Source organism: Artemia franciscana, chromosome 2 (assembly GCF_032884065.1).
Source record: "Artemia franciscana chromosome 2, ASM3288406v1, whole genome shotgun sequence".
Lineage (NCBI taxonomy): Eukaryota > Metazoa > Arthropoda > Branchiopoda > Anostraca > Artemiidae > Artemia > Artemia franciscana.
The window spans coordinates 16,292,799-16,306,167 of record NC_088864.1 but is presented as its reverse complement, the minus strand read 5'-3'; positions in this window follow the sequence as shown (position 1 = coordinate 16,306,167).

The window sequence follows — 13,369 nt, the reverse complement described above, 5'->3', positions numbered from 1 at the left end:
AACTTATATATTTAAAAGCAGCATTAAAATGTAATTCTTTTGAAGTAACTATTGGTATAAAGATTCCGATTTTTAGAGTTTTGTTTACTGTTGAGCCGGGTCGCTCCTTACTACAGTTCGTTACCACGAACTGTTTGATAATAATGTAATATGAGAATATAATATAATGTAAGGATATAATAATACAATATAATATAAAGCGGACTCTATAAGTCTACCTTAGGTCTTCTTCTCACCGGGACACTGTAATAACAAAATTCTTTCTTCATTATATTCACAAATCACCTTTTACTGGGTGTTGAGGGGAGCTTCCAGTTTTATCGTGTCCATCTCTCCTGCCTCCTCTAGTAGATGGGTACGCACAATGTTAACCAAAATAATCCTGTCTTCAATTTTTGGCTTTTTTACTGCTCTCTCATCAACATTTTTTGAATTAAAATTTGAACTTGGGTGACATTTTTTTTGAGCAATATTCCGAAGATTTGATTTAGCAGTTAAAACATTCATTTCGTAATAATTGAGGCATCTTATTCAACATATATATTTCATTTGTAAACCAAGATGTGATATTAGTTATAGCAAATTACGTTTGGTCTTTGCATGAAGACCACCGGGGTGGCCCCTTGCGGCCCTTCCTTCAGTGCAAAACATGGCCATAACTTAGCTTCTGTTTTTCTTGAGATAATCAAATGAATAGCAAAAATTGCCATGATTGATTAAAAATATCATAGAGCTTCATTCAATGCCAATACCAAGACAATTTGAATTGAGCCAAATAAGCAATAACCATAAAAACACGGAAGCATCACAAAAACGAAATTCTTAGTATTATGGTTCTGAGTTTAATGTTAATTAGTTTGAAGTATAAAAAATAATAAAAAACATTGGGAACCGTTTTACATGCTAATGCACATTTTGAGCTTTTTGTAGGCTACAAAGATAGCTGATAAAAACATAATGACGTATCATCAACTCCTTTCATTTCTTTATTGATCCTCATCAATCTTTTTTACAACATGGGAATTTATTTCAAGAATTTCCTATCGAAGGTAACGCTCCAGCGTTGCCTATTGTAAAGAACAATAAAGCATGTCTTCTTATTTACTTTTTTCCCGAGAGCAACTTCATATGAAAGGGCTGATTGTGTAGACTTTGGAGGGGGCTTATTATAATGGAAATTGAAAGTTATTGTACCCTTTTTAAAGTCAAAAGCGATTGGAAGGCATCCAGCACCCCTCTCACGCCTTATTTTTTCTAAATACATCTGATCAAAATTTTAAGACAGCCATTTTGTTCAAAATAGTTCAAAGGCAAATAACTATACCTCTGCGGTTGACATAACCCCCACAGCCCTCAGGGCGAGGGGCTGTAAGTTACCCATTGTAACACACTAAGGTTTCTTATCGGGAAAAGAGGGTATATTTTCACATTAGTCTCCAAAAAGGCTTAGGCACTAAGAAGAAAGTTTAAGGAAATATTGAGAGAGATGCCGAACAAAATCAAAACAAACCAAGTGCCTACTGGTTGTCAAAAGCGCGTATCAGCAATGACTAAGGAACGGATGAGGGTATTAAGTTGACTTTCAGGGTATGTTGAGGGGAATTTTGAAGAGTGATCGGAACGCGACCAACCCTTTGCCCTTTTTAGATGCCCGCTCCTGTCATCGCAGATTGAAATTTTGAAAAGCCATCTTGTTCTTAATAATGGATTAAATAAAAAAACTAATTTTTTAACTGAAAGTAAGGAGCAACATTAAAACTAAAAACAAGCAGAAAGTATTATGTGTATGAAAGGGGCTATTCCCTTCTCAACGCCCGGCTCTTTACGCTAAAGTTTGACTCTTCCTCTTAATTCTACTTTATTAAACAGTAAAAAATTTAGCGTAAAGAACGGGGCGTTGAGAAGGGAACAGCCCCTTTCATACACGTAGTAGTTTCTGTTCGTTTTAAGTTTTAATATCGCTCCTTACTTTCAGTTAAGAAAACTAGTTTTGTTTTAATTTAGTTTCTGAACGTTTTTGAATTTATGCATGTTTGATTTTGGCTATCCGCAGATAAATTATTAAAATGAAATTTGCATATTAATTCTTTTTTTGGCTAAATAACTTTGTCTTAGGTTTGATCAGACGATCTTGAGAAAAGAGGGGTGGGGGAGGAGGCCTAGTGGCCCTCTAATTTTTCCGTTACTTAAAAAGGTAACTAGAACTTTTAATTTTTAACGAACATTTTTATTAGTAAAAAATATACGTAACTTAAAAATTAACTTACCTAACGAACTTCTGTGTTATTATATTTTTATTATGTATATGAGGAGGTTACCTCGCTCTTCACACTAAGCTTAAATTTGGTCTCAATTCCTTAAGAATAACCCCTGAATCAGAAAGGCCGTAGAATAAATAGTTGAAACTACTAAAAATACCTTAGCATAAAGAGCAAGGTATTTAGGAGGAGAAGAACCCTTCATATGCGTAATAATCTCTGCTCGTTTTAAGTTTTAATGCTGCTCCTTATTTTCAGTTGAAAAACTTTTTCATGTTTATTTTTTTATTGTTTTTCTGTAATAATGCTATAAAATCCTGCACCTCCTTCTTTGAATTTTTCTTCCCCCATGACATATTCCTTCAAGAAGAGATCCTCCAAATAGCCCTCTCCCCTCAACCCCCCCCCCAAAAAAAAAAAAAATCCCACTGAAAATGTCTGTACACTTCCCAATAACCATTACTGTATGTAAACACTGGTCAAAGTTTGTAACTTGCAGCCCCTCCCCCGGGACTGTGGGGGAGTAAGTCATCCCCAAAGGCATAGTTTTTATGGTTTTCGATTATGTAGAACAAAATGGCTATCTCAAAATTTTGATCCGTTGACTTTGGGAAAAAAAGAACGGGGGAGGGGGCCAAGATGCCCTCCAATTTCTTGTCACTTAAAAAGGGCACTAGAACTTTTAATTTCCGTCAGATTGAGCCTTCTTGCAACATGCTAGTACCACTTGGTCGATACGATGACCCCTGAAAAAACAAAAAAAAACAAATAAACACGCACCCGTGATCGATCTTCTGGCAAAAAATAAGAAGTTCCACATTTTTGTAGATAGGAGCTTGAAAATTTTGTAGTAGAGTTCTCTGATACGCTGAATATGATGGTGTGATTTTCGTTTAAGATTCTATGACTTTTAAGTGGTGTTCCCCCCTGTTTTCCAAAATAGGGCAAATTTTCTCTGGCTCGTAACTTGTGATGTGCAGAGACTAAATTCGATGAAACATGTATATTTAAAGCCAGTATAAAAATACGATTCTTTTGATGTATCTTTTAGTATCAAAATTCCGTTTTTTAGAGTTTTGTTTACTATTGAGCCGGGTCGCTCCTTACTAAAGTTCGTTACCACGAACTTTTTGATTATGTATTTGAGGGGGTTTGTCCTCTCGTTAATACCTCGCTCTTTAGACTAAATTTTAAGTTTGGTCCCAATTCTTTAAGAATGACCCCTGAATCAGAAAGGCCCTAGAATAAATATTTTAAATTACTAAAAATATTTTAGCACAAAGAGCGAGGTATTTAGGAGGAGAAGAACCCCTCATATGCGTAATAATCACTGTTCATTTTAAGTTTCAATGCTACTCCTTACTTTCAATTGAAAAAACTTTTTCATGTTTATTTTTTCATTGTTTTTTTTTATAGTAATGCTAGAAAACCCTGCGCCCTTTTCATTGAATTTCTATTTCCCCTTGACGTATTCCTCCAAGGATAGATCCTCCCACATAGCCCCCTCCCCTCAACCCCCCAAAATCAAAAAAATTCCCCCTGAAAACGTCTGTACACTTACCAATAACCATTACTGTATGTAAACACTGGTCAAAGTTTGTAACTTGCAGCCCCTCCCCCGGGGACTCTGCGGTGTAAGTCATTCCCAAAGACATAATTATTGTGGTTTTCAACTATGTGGAACAAAATGGGTATCTCAAAATTTTGATCCGTTGACTTTGGGAAAAAATGAGCGTGGGAGGGGCCTAGGTGACCTCCAATTTTTATGGTCACTTAAAAAGAGCATTAGAACTTTTCAATTCCGCTAGAATGAGCCCTCTTGCAACATTCTAGGACCACTTGGTCGATACGATGACCCCTAGGGAAAAAAAGATAAATAAACACACACCCGTGATCTGTCTTCTGGCAAAAAATACGAAATTCCACATTTTTGTAGATAGGAGCTTGAAATTTTCGCTATAGGGTTCTCTGATACACTGAATGCGATGGTATGATTTTCGTTAAGATTCTATGACTTTTAAGGGGTTCCCCCCTATTTTCCAAAATAAGGCAAATTTTCTTAGGCTTGTAACTTTTGATGACAAAGACTAAATTTGATGGAATTTATATATTTAAAATCAGCATTAAAATACAAATCTTTTGATGTATCATTTAGCATCAAAATTCATTAGAGGCATTTGTATGCCTCCGGGGATACCACGACCCCTAAAGCCCTGGGCAACGACTTTGAAATATCCAATTTGCCTAATATTTGCATGCATGACTTATCATTTGAATCATTGAGGGATCTTATCATTAGGAGGAATGTTTGATTCTGGTTGTGTAGTTTAGTAAGGTGAAACTTCGGGGAATATTAAACCAAATCAAAAGACCTTAGGCTATGTCTAGCCAGTTCATCAAAAAGGTGTATCTGCAATACTTCAAAAACGTCCGCATCATTTGAAGCTATTTTTTCAAAGTAATATCAGAGAAAAAGGTAAACAAAGGTTGGAGTCTCTATTTCGTTTCTTTGTATTATTTTTCCCATGTACTAACTACTGTAGGCTATTAGATTTTTTATTTTTTTGTACAAAATGCAAATTCCATGAGAAAATTTCCATGAAAGGGAAAATTCTAAAATTCTTCAAGAATTCTAAAATTTAAGGGACAAAAAAAGTGGGGGAGGAGGCTTAGTTGCCCTTCAATCTTTTGGGTACTTAAAAAGGCAACTAAAACTTTTAATTTCTTACGAACGTTTTTATTAATGAAAAACATACGTAAACTCCGAATTAACTTTCGTAACGAACTTCAATATTCGTATTTTTTTACGTATATTGTAAAGTTTCCCTACTTTACTCTCTGTAAATTGGGACTTTCTCTGTGCTCTCTTCTTTAGAGTCTTATGGTAGCGTTGGCCTACAATCTGGGGTTCGACCGGTAGAGGATGTCGAGGGTCTCTAACCTTCATAAAGTTTATTTGTAGAGTATTAAAATGTTTACATATAATACACATATAATACATACATACACATATAATACAGTAAATGTACATAAGACGAGGACTGAAACAGAATAAGAACTGAATAAAGTAATCTAAAACGGTGGCTTATATTCACTAAAACAAGGAAATAAACATCGAAGCATGTGACAGGAACTGACCTATTTTAATCTGTCAGCTACTGCAAATACTGGGAATTACTGAAAATACTCCGAATTTATAATATTAATGTAGTCATCTAGGAAATGGGCATTTGACAGAACTTGAGAATTTAATTATGTGTCTAACCTACTTTCAAAGTTTACAGATTTTCCCCCGGGTTTTCAATGTAATTTTTTTCCAAAAAATTGATTTTTTATCCTCAAACAAATTTACACTTAATAAGAACACAAAATAAAATACTGGTAATAAAACTAAACAACAAGACACAAGAAAATATTGTCCCATGACACTTTATTCATTCCATTTTATATTGTCACGTTCAGTTCGCATAGAATTCGCATAATTAAACCTAATAGAGAAAATTTGAACATCGAAAAAATATCTTTAAAAATAACTTATGTTTGAACATAAGAACTAAATAAAAATGATAATTTCAAATTTAAAGAAAACAATGATAATTTTTTCTTTCACCCAAAGCTTTAATTCTTCCAAAAGTTATTCGATTCTTTTATTATTCATTATATATCAAAAGGAAGTAAATATACCATTTGAGAAAAATTGCTACAAAGCTTTTGTTTGCCATATTAATCTTTCTATATTCCTATCTCAAAGAAGTGTTTCTTCTGTCTAGTTAGCCAGCATAAAATCTATCTACATCCTCATTTTAACTGTGAGTTCTATTCCCAACACCATTTTTTTACTGAAATACCATATAAATCCCTTATTTATCTCTATATTAGCCTTACTCTACTTATCTCTATAATAATAATTTTCAATACTGTCTATAATAACCTGGAGGCTTATTGCTTCTTTTCCTGTTGCTTCTCCTAAAACTACTTGACTCTCCATTTGAGCCTACTTCACCCTCTATTTCCCATTTATCTTTCTCTAAACTAACTAGACTATGTTCTATTTAAATCTCTGGTTGTACACTAGAAACGGAGCTATCCCCCATAATCTCAGAAGTTACTGCTTGAGTCTCCACTGGAAGCTGGTATACAGATGATCTTGAATCGACTCTCCTAAGCCGACGATGCTCTAGCTCCAATTCTACAATTTTTGATTCCTCCGAAATTAACTGACTTGTTATTACTGGCTGCTCAAGACAATTTTGAACTACCAAAAGTTTCTCAACCGGACGTTGACGTAAAATATAACCGTTACTACTTTACTCTTCGTCTTTAGATTTTAACTTATTAGTGACAATATTAAGGTTTTTAATCATATCTATTTTCTCCTGAAACATAGGGTTCAAACGTAAGAAAGCTTCTGAATCCTTTACAGGCTTTATTAGACAACCATTAACTGTTCTTCTTACAAACTTCCCCGAAAGTTGGGGATTGAGGGGAGTGGGTTACATTAGAGGATCTTTCCATGGAAGAATTTTTCATGGGAGGAGATTATTTCCATGAAGGAGGCGCACAATTTTCTAATGTTATTTAAAAAAAAACAAGGAAAAGATAAATATGAAAAAGTTTTTTCAACTGAAAGTAAGGAGCAGCATTAAAACAAAACGAACGAAAATTATTACACACACGAGGGGCTTATCTCCTCCTAAATACCTGCTCTATTTTTAGTAATTTAAACTATTTCTTCTACGGCCTTTGTGATTCATTGGGACAAAATTTAAGCTTTAGTGTAATGAGCAAGGTATTAAAGAAGGGACGAACCGCTTCATATACGTAATAAAAATATGCGAATATTGAAGTTCGTTAAGAAAGTTAATTCGTAGGTTATGTATTTTTTTATTAATAAAAAAACATTTTTAGTAATTTAAACTATTTCTTCTAAGGCCTTTGTGATTCATTGGGACAAAATTTAAGCTTTAGTGTAATGAGCAAGGTATTAAAGAAGGGACGAACCGCTTCATATACGTAATAAAAATATGCGAATATTGAAGTTCGTTAAGAAAGTTAATTCGTAGGTTATGTATTTTTTTATTTATAAAAAAATATTTTTAGTAATTTAAACTATTTCTTCTACGGCCTTTGTGATTCATTGGGACAAAATTTAAGCTTTATTGTAAAGAGAAAGATATCAAAGAAGGGGCAAACCCCTTCTTGTTGTAAACTTTGAAAGTAGGTTAGATACATAATTAAATTCTCAAGTTCTGTCTAATGCCCATTTCCTAGATGACTACATTAATGTTATAAATTTCGAGTATTTGCAGTAATTCCCAGTATTTGCAGTAGCTGACAGATTAAAATAGGTCAGTTCCTGTCTCATGCTTCGATGTTTATTTCCTTGTTTTAGTGAATATAAGCCACCGTTTTAGATTACTTTATTCAGTTCTTATTCTGTTTCAGTCCTCGTCTTATGTACATTTACTGTATTGTATGCATAAATAAACTTATTTATACTCAACACATAAACTTTATGAAAGTTAGAGACGCTTGACATCCTCTACCGGTCAAACCCCAGATTGTAGGCCAACGCTACCATAAGACTCTAAGGAAGAGAGCACAGAGAAGGTCACACTTTACAGAGAGAAATAGAGAAAACTTTACAGAGTGGAGCTGCAGTTTTCGCCGAAGAGGATTAGAGTACTTGCCATCCTCTAAATTTCAATCTGTGGTTGAGTTGTAAGTTTCTTTACCTTCCAATTTGGTTAAATATATCTTTGTCAGCTGTAATTGTGGCGTAGAGACTATCCGCTGAAAGCTGTTTCGGTTTTTGCACAATTGTGTTATTGATATGCGCTAAGAAACTTCATTGTTTAACTTCGGAAGTTGAGATTTGCTGCTGTTTTTCATCGTCAAAGATTCCAGGATCCAGTTCCAGTTCCCACATCAGTTCCAGGTTCCAGTTCCAACATCAGTTCCAGGTTTCCGCCCCAGAATCCAGTTTTAGAGAAAAAAAGTGAAGAATGTCGAAAGACAATATACGATTGTGTCATGCATTTTAAGTTCTCACGCGAGAAGGAAATCTCTTAGGAGTGTTTAGTAACAATTTCGTCTTGTTTTTACAGCTTTAACTTTTTCGTTTTTAATTAATTCTTAATTAATTAATTTCTTTTAGTTATTTTTTTTCTTTTAAAATGAGCGCAATTCCAATTTTGGATCCTTCAGATCCTGAATTTGATAGAGACATTGCTTCATCCTTTTGGAATCAAATAAAAAGTAAAGGTTTAAAGGCCCCTTTGAATTTAAGTGGGGATTATAATCCAACTTCAGTCGTAAAATTTTTGACAAATGTGTGTAATTTAATGGCCAAAGAAAGTGTCAGTGTAAATATGGGAGATATTTCGGGAAATAATATAACCGATATACATACCAAGAGTAACAGCAACAAGGTTAATATGAATCAAAGAATAATTGGGTCATTGAAAACGCACTTCGTGAAGAAAAGCAGGAATTTTATCAGCAACCGTAGATACTAAATTTGGACAGGACAGAATAAAGGACTCCGTCAGAACTGGACTGACGTAAAACTTGACCAGAGGAGAGGTATATTTTTTTTTAGTATAGGATGTAAGGGTTGGATTAGTATTTTAGACGGACATATTAGTGAAAAAAAATATGATGAGAAGTTGGTAATATATATTATATGGCACTGACGTAGAGAGGTGCAGTGTCGAGAGAGATGAGGCTGGTGAAGGGGCGAACTACAGTTGACCGACGGACCAGATGATTGATAATCTATTAGGCACTGACGTAGTGAGGCGTTGTGTCGAGAGAGATAAGGTTGGTGAAGGGGCGGACTGCGGTTGACCGAGGGACCAGGTGTATCTTCCAGATAATTCCAGAAATATCTGGAAGCCGGCTGACATGGTAGAGAGGAGTTCCAAACATGGGACATTAACAGCCGACAGGGCGGAAAAGAGTTCTGTACCTGGGGAGTCAACGGCTGACATGGTGGAAAGGAGTTCCACACATGGGATATTAACAGCCGACAGGGCGGAGAAGAGTTCCGTACCTGGGGAGTTAACGGCTGACATGGTGGAAAGGAGTTCCACACATGGGATATTAACAGCCAATAAGGCGGAAAAGAGTTCTGTACCTGGGGAGTTAACGGCTGACATGGTGGAAAGGAGTTCCAAACATGGGATATTAACAGCCAATAAGGCGGAAAAGAGTTCCGTACCTGGGGAGTTAACGGCTGACATGGTGGAAAGGAGTTCCACACATGGGATATTAACAGCCAATAAGGCGGAAAAGAGTTCCGTACCTGGGGAGTTAACGGCTGACATGGTGGAAAGGAGTTCTACACATTGGGTATTAACAGCCGACAGGGCGGAAAAGAGCTCCGTACCTGGGAAAGGAGTAGATTGTGGTTTTGCGTCTTGGCTGCTGAGTGTTTTTGGCGGCCTGTTTCTGGGTAATGGTGTTCTTTGTTGTTATCTGCTAGAAGGCGTTGGCAAGGACAAAGGGATCCCTAGAACAGCGAAATTAGTCTCGCCAAGTGTCCTAGTAGACTCGGCAATAAATCTGGCTCATGATCACTTACTCATTGGTGGTCACATGTCTATGGAGAAAACATTAGACCGAGTGAGCCGTATCTTTATGTTTGAGAGAATGAGCACTAAAGTTCGAGAGTATTGCGAAAATTGTAATTTGTGCCTGCGTAGAAATAAAATGCACCAGAAAATCAAACCTATGCTAGTAAATGATGAAGAGCCAAAAGACCCGTTCCGTGTGTTTTCGGTAGACTCTGCTGGTCCCATGGGGGGTGCATTTGGTGGACCTACTGAAAACGGAAATTGTCATATTTTAGTTGGGGTTGACCATTTTTCAAAGTTTTGTATCTTGAAAGCCGTGCCAAGAATTACAGTGGAGACTATGTGTAACTTCCTTTGCGAGTCACTGAAGGCATACTTTGGTCTTTTTGAAGTTTCGATCACTGATTCCCACCAGTCCTTCCGTTCAAATCTAATTTCATAGATGTGTGCAACATTGAAAGTTAAACATCATTTTTCGTCAAGTTATAATCCTCAATCGAATGGGCTATGTGAGAATCGTGTGAAGATACCAAAATCTGCATTAAGAGCTTATTGTCAGGATCATCCCAGTTCCTGCGATACTTATTTGCCTTACGTTCAGAATGTACTGAATTCTACTATTTCTTCCACAACTAAATATTCACCACATCACATGGTTTTTGGTAGACAGCCTCTTTCATTTTTAGATATTCAATTGCACTTCCTTCAATAGATTATTTTGATAGCTATGAGGATTATAAGGTTAATCTAGTTGGAAATTTGTTCACAATTTACAGGATTTGTGATGAACAAATTGGAAAACAGAGAAAGTCTCAAAGAGCCCAGTATAATAAAAATGCTGTAGAATTACCAGTTTCGAGAGAAGGGGACTTAGTTTATGTGCAAGATAAAGCTCAGAATCCAAGGGCAATCAAGGGTTTAAAACTTAAATTTCGTGAAGCCGGTATAATTTAAAAAATCCTAAAAGATTCCCTATTCCTGGTACAAGATCCAATTCCAGAAAAAAAACCCTGAAAGCGTCTGTACACTTCCCGATAACCATTACTATATGTTAACACTCGTCAAAGTTTGTAACTTGTAGCCCCTCTCCCGGGGACTGTGAGGGAGTAAGTTGTCCCCAAAGACATAGTTATTAGATTTTTCGACTATGTTGAACAAAATGGCTATCTCAGAATTTTGACCCGTTGATTTTGGGAAAAAATGAGCGTTGGAGGGGGTCTAGGTCCCCTCCAATATTTTTGGCCACTTAAAAAGGGCACTAGAACTTTTAATTTCCAGTAGAATGAGCCCTACCGCAACATTCTAGGACCACCGGGTCGATACATTACCCTTGGGGAAAAGAAAAAAAAACAAATAAACACGCACCCGTAATCGAAAAAAAACGCAAAAAATACGAAATTCCACATTTTTGTAGATAGGAGCTTGAAAATTCTACAGTAGGGTTCTCTGATACGGTGAATGCGATGGTGTGATTTTTATTAAGATTTTATGTCTTTTAGGGGGTGTTTACCCCTATTTTCCAAAATAAGGCAAATTTTCTCAGGCTCGTAACTTTTGATAAGTACGACTAAATTTGATGAAACTTATGTATTTTAAATCAGCATAAAAATCCAATTCTTTTGATGTATCTATTAGCATCACAATTCCATTTCTTTAAAGATTTGTTTACTATTGAGCCTCATCGCTCCTTACCATTGTTCGTTACCACGAAATGTTTGATACAACACGTCGCGCCAGGATATGAACCAGTACTCCTTTGACCTAGGATTACTAGCCAGCATACCAGCCTCTTTGATATGACCTCTAATAACTACTGAAGATTTTTTTTCCAGAATTTCAAACACTTCCTAGACTATACCTTTTTTTCAGATCTAAATTTGAAAACGAAGAAAACCTATGCAACATCTAAAAATACAAAACATGAAATGAACTCAGGACTGGAGGATTTTTCTTATGTTAATTTATTTCAACATATACCGATTCAAAAACAAATAATTAGTTGCCGAAGTAGCTCAAATGCTAGAGTGCCTTATCATGGCCAGACTTCGTGTGCGTCTATGACTAATGAGACTCAAGGATCGAATCATGGCTTCGGAAGAAGTGGTTATTGCTACGAAGTCTAATTCCTGGTGGATAAAATTTTCCTGAGTTTCCTCTAGTTCACAATTCTTTTCTCCTGAAATTCTTAGTATATCATCTTTGAAGTCCAGGGCTCGAGGTTCTTGAATGAGGCAACAGGTCCGAATCCTGGCCTCAGCATTCATTTTCTTGTAATTGCTATTTTACTTTTACATCATGTATCAAATATTTTCTGAAAGTAAAAGACAAACACATCTCATTCTAAAATAATGGCCTGAAGCCCATAGAATAGTACCCCCGAACGTCATTCAATAGTATATAACTATGAATGACCTAAAAAGTAAAACTTATATTATAACAAGCTGTTGGTGTGGCGCTTCACGCCCCCCAAGACCCCCCCCCCCCGCGCACTTAAGTCGTTAAGTGCCATATTAGTTGCGCGCCATTGTAGTTGTGTCCCTGTGTCCCACCTTTGAATATAGATAGATATATATATATGTTTTTAACTACGTAAAACTTGCGAATATACAACATTCTTCACTGTCCCATTGTCTGTGCATATAAATAGATTGTCAGGTTTACCGAATCTTGAACGTACAACATATTGGATTGTTGTCCATGGGAGAAACAATCCGTATTCAAATCTATACCGCATTTTTCTAATGATTGCCCTTGAGCTTTGTTGATGGTAATTGCTAATCGAACATACCCTGTGTCCCCGTCGTAATTTATATATCCCCCTGTGCCCCCCGGCGTCCCCGTTATAGTTGTGTCCCTGTGTCCCGGTCGTCATTTATATGCCCTGTGTCCCGGCCGTCATTTGTGTCCCAGTGTTCCAGTCTGTATTTCTCTTTGAGTGTCTCGGTCGTCATTTACATTCCCTGTGTCCCGGTGTCCTGGTCGTCATTTTTGTCCCGGTCGTCATTTTTGTCCCGGTCTGTAATTTCTCTTTGAGTGTCCCGGTCGTCATTTATATTCCCTGTGTCCCGGTCGTCATTTGTGTCACTCTTGAACAGGCAACATATTGGATTGTTGTCCATGGGAAAAACAATCCATATTCAGATCTATACCGCATTTTTCTAATGATTGCCCTTGAGCTTTGTTGATGGTGATTGCTAATCGAACATTCCCTGTGTCCCCGTCGTCATTTATATATCCCCTCTGTGCCCCCGGCGTCCCCGTTGTAGTTGTGTGACGTCATAATATAGAAATTTATTTTGGTTTTGGGTTTTAATATGGTTTGTAAAGTAGTTTCTGCTCAATCCGAATTATAATTGAAATTTATTTCTTAGATCTTAAAAATAAAATATATTCTTATAGTTTCTTTTTACCTTATTGACTTAAAAGAGCAATAAAATAACATTGGTTTAATTCGAGCTAGCACTGTTCACTCATTTCATTTTTATTCTAAAATCTTATATACAAGCATAAACAAGGCTGCACCTACAATTTGGT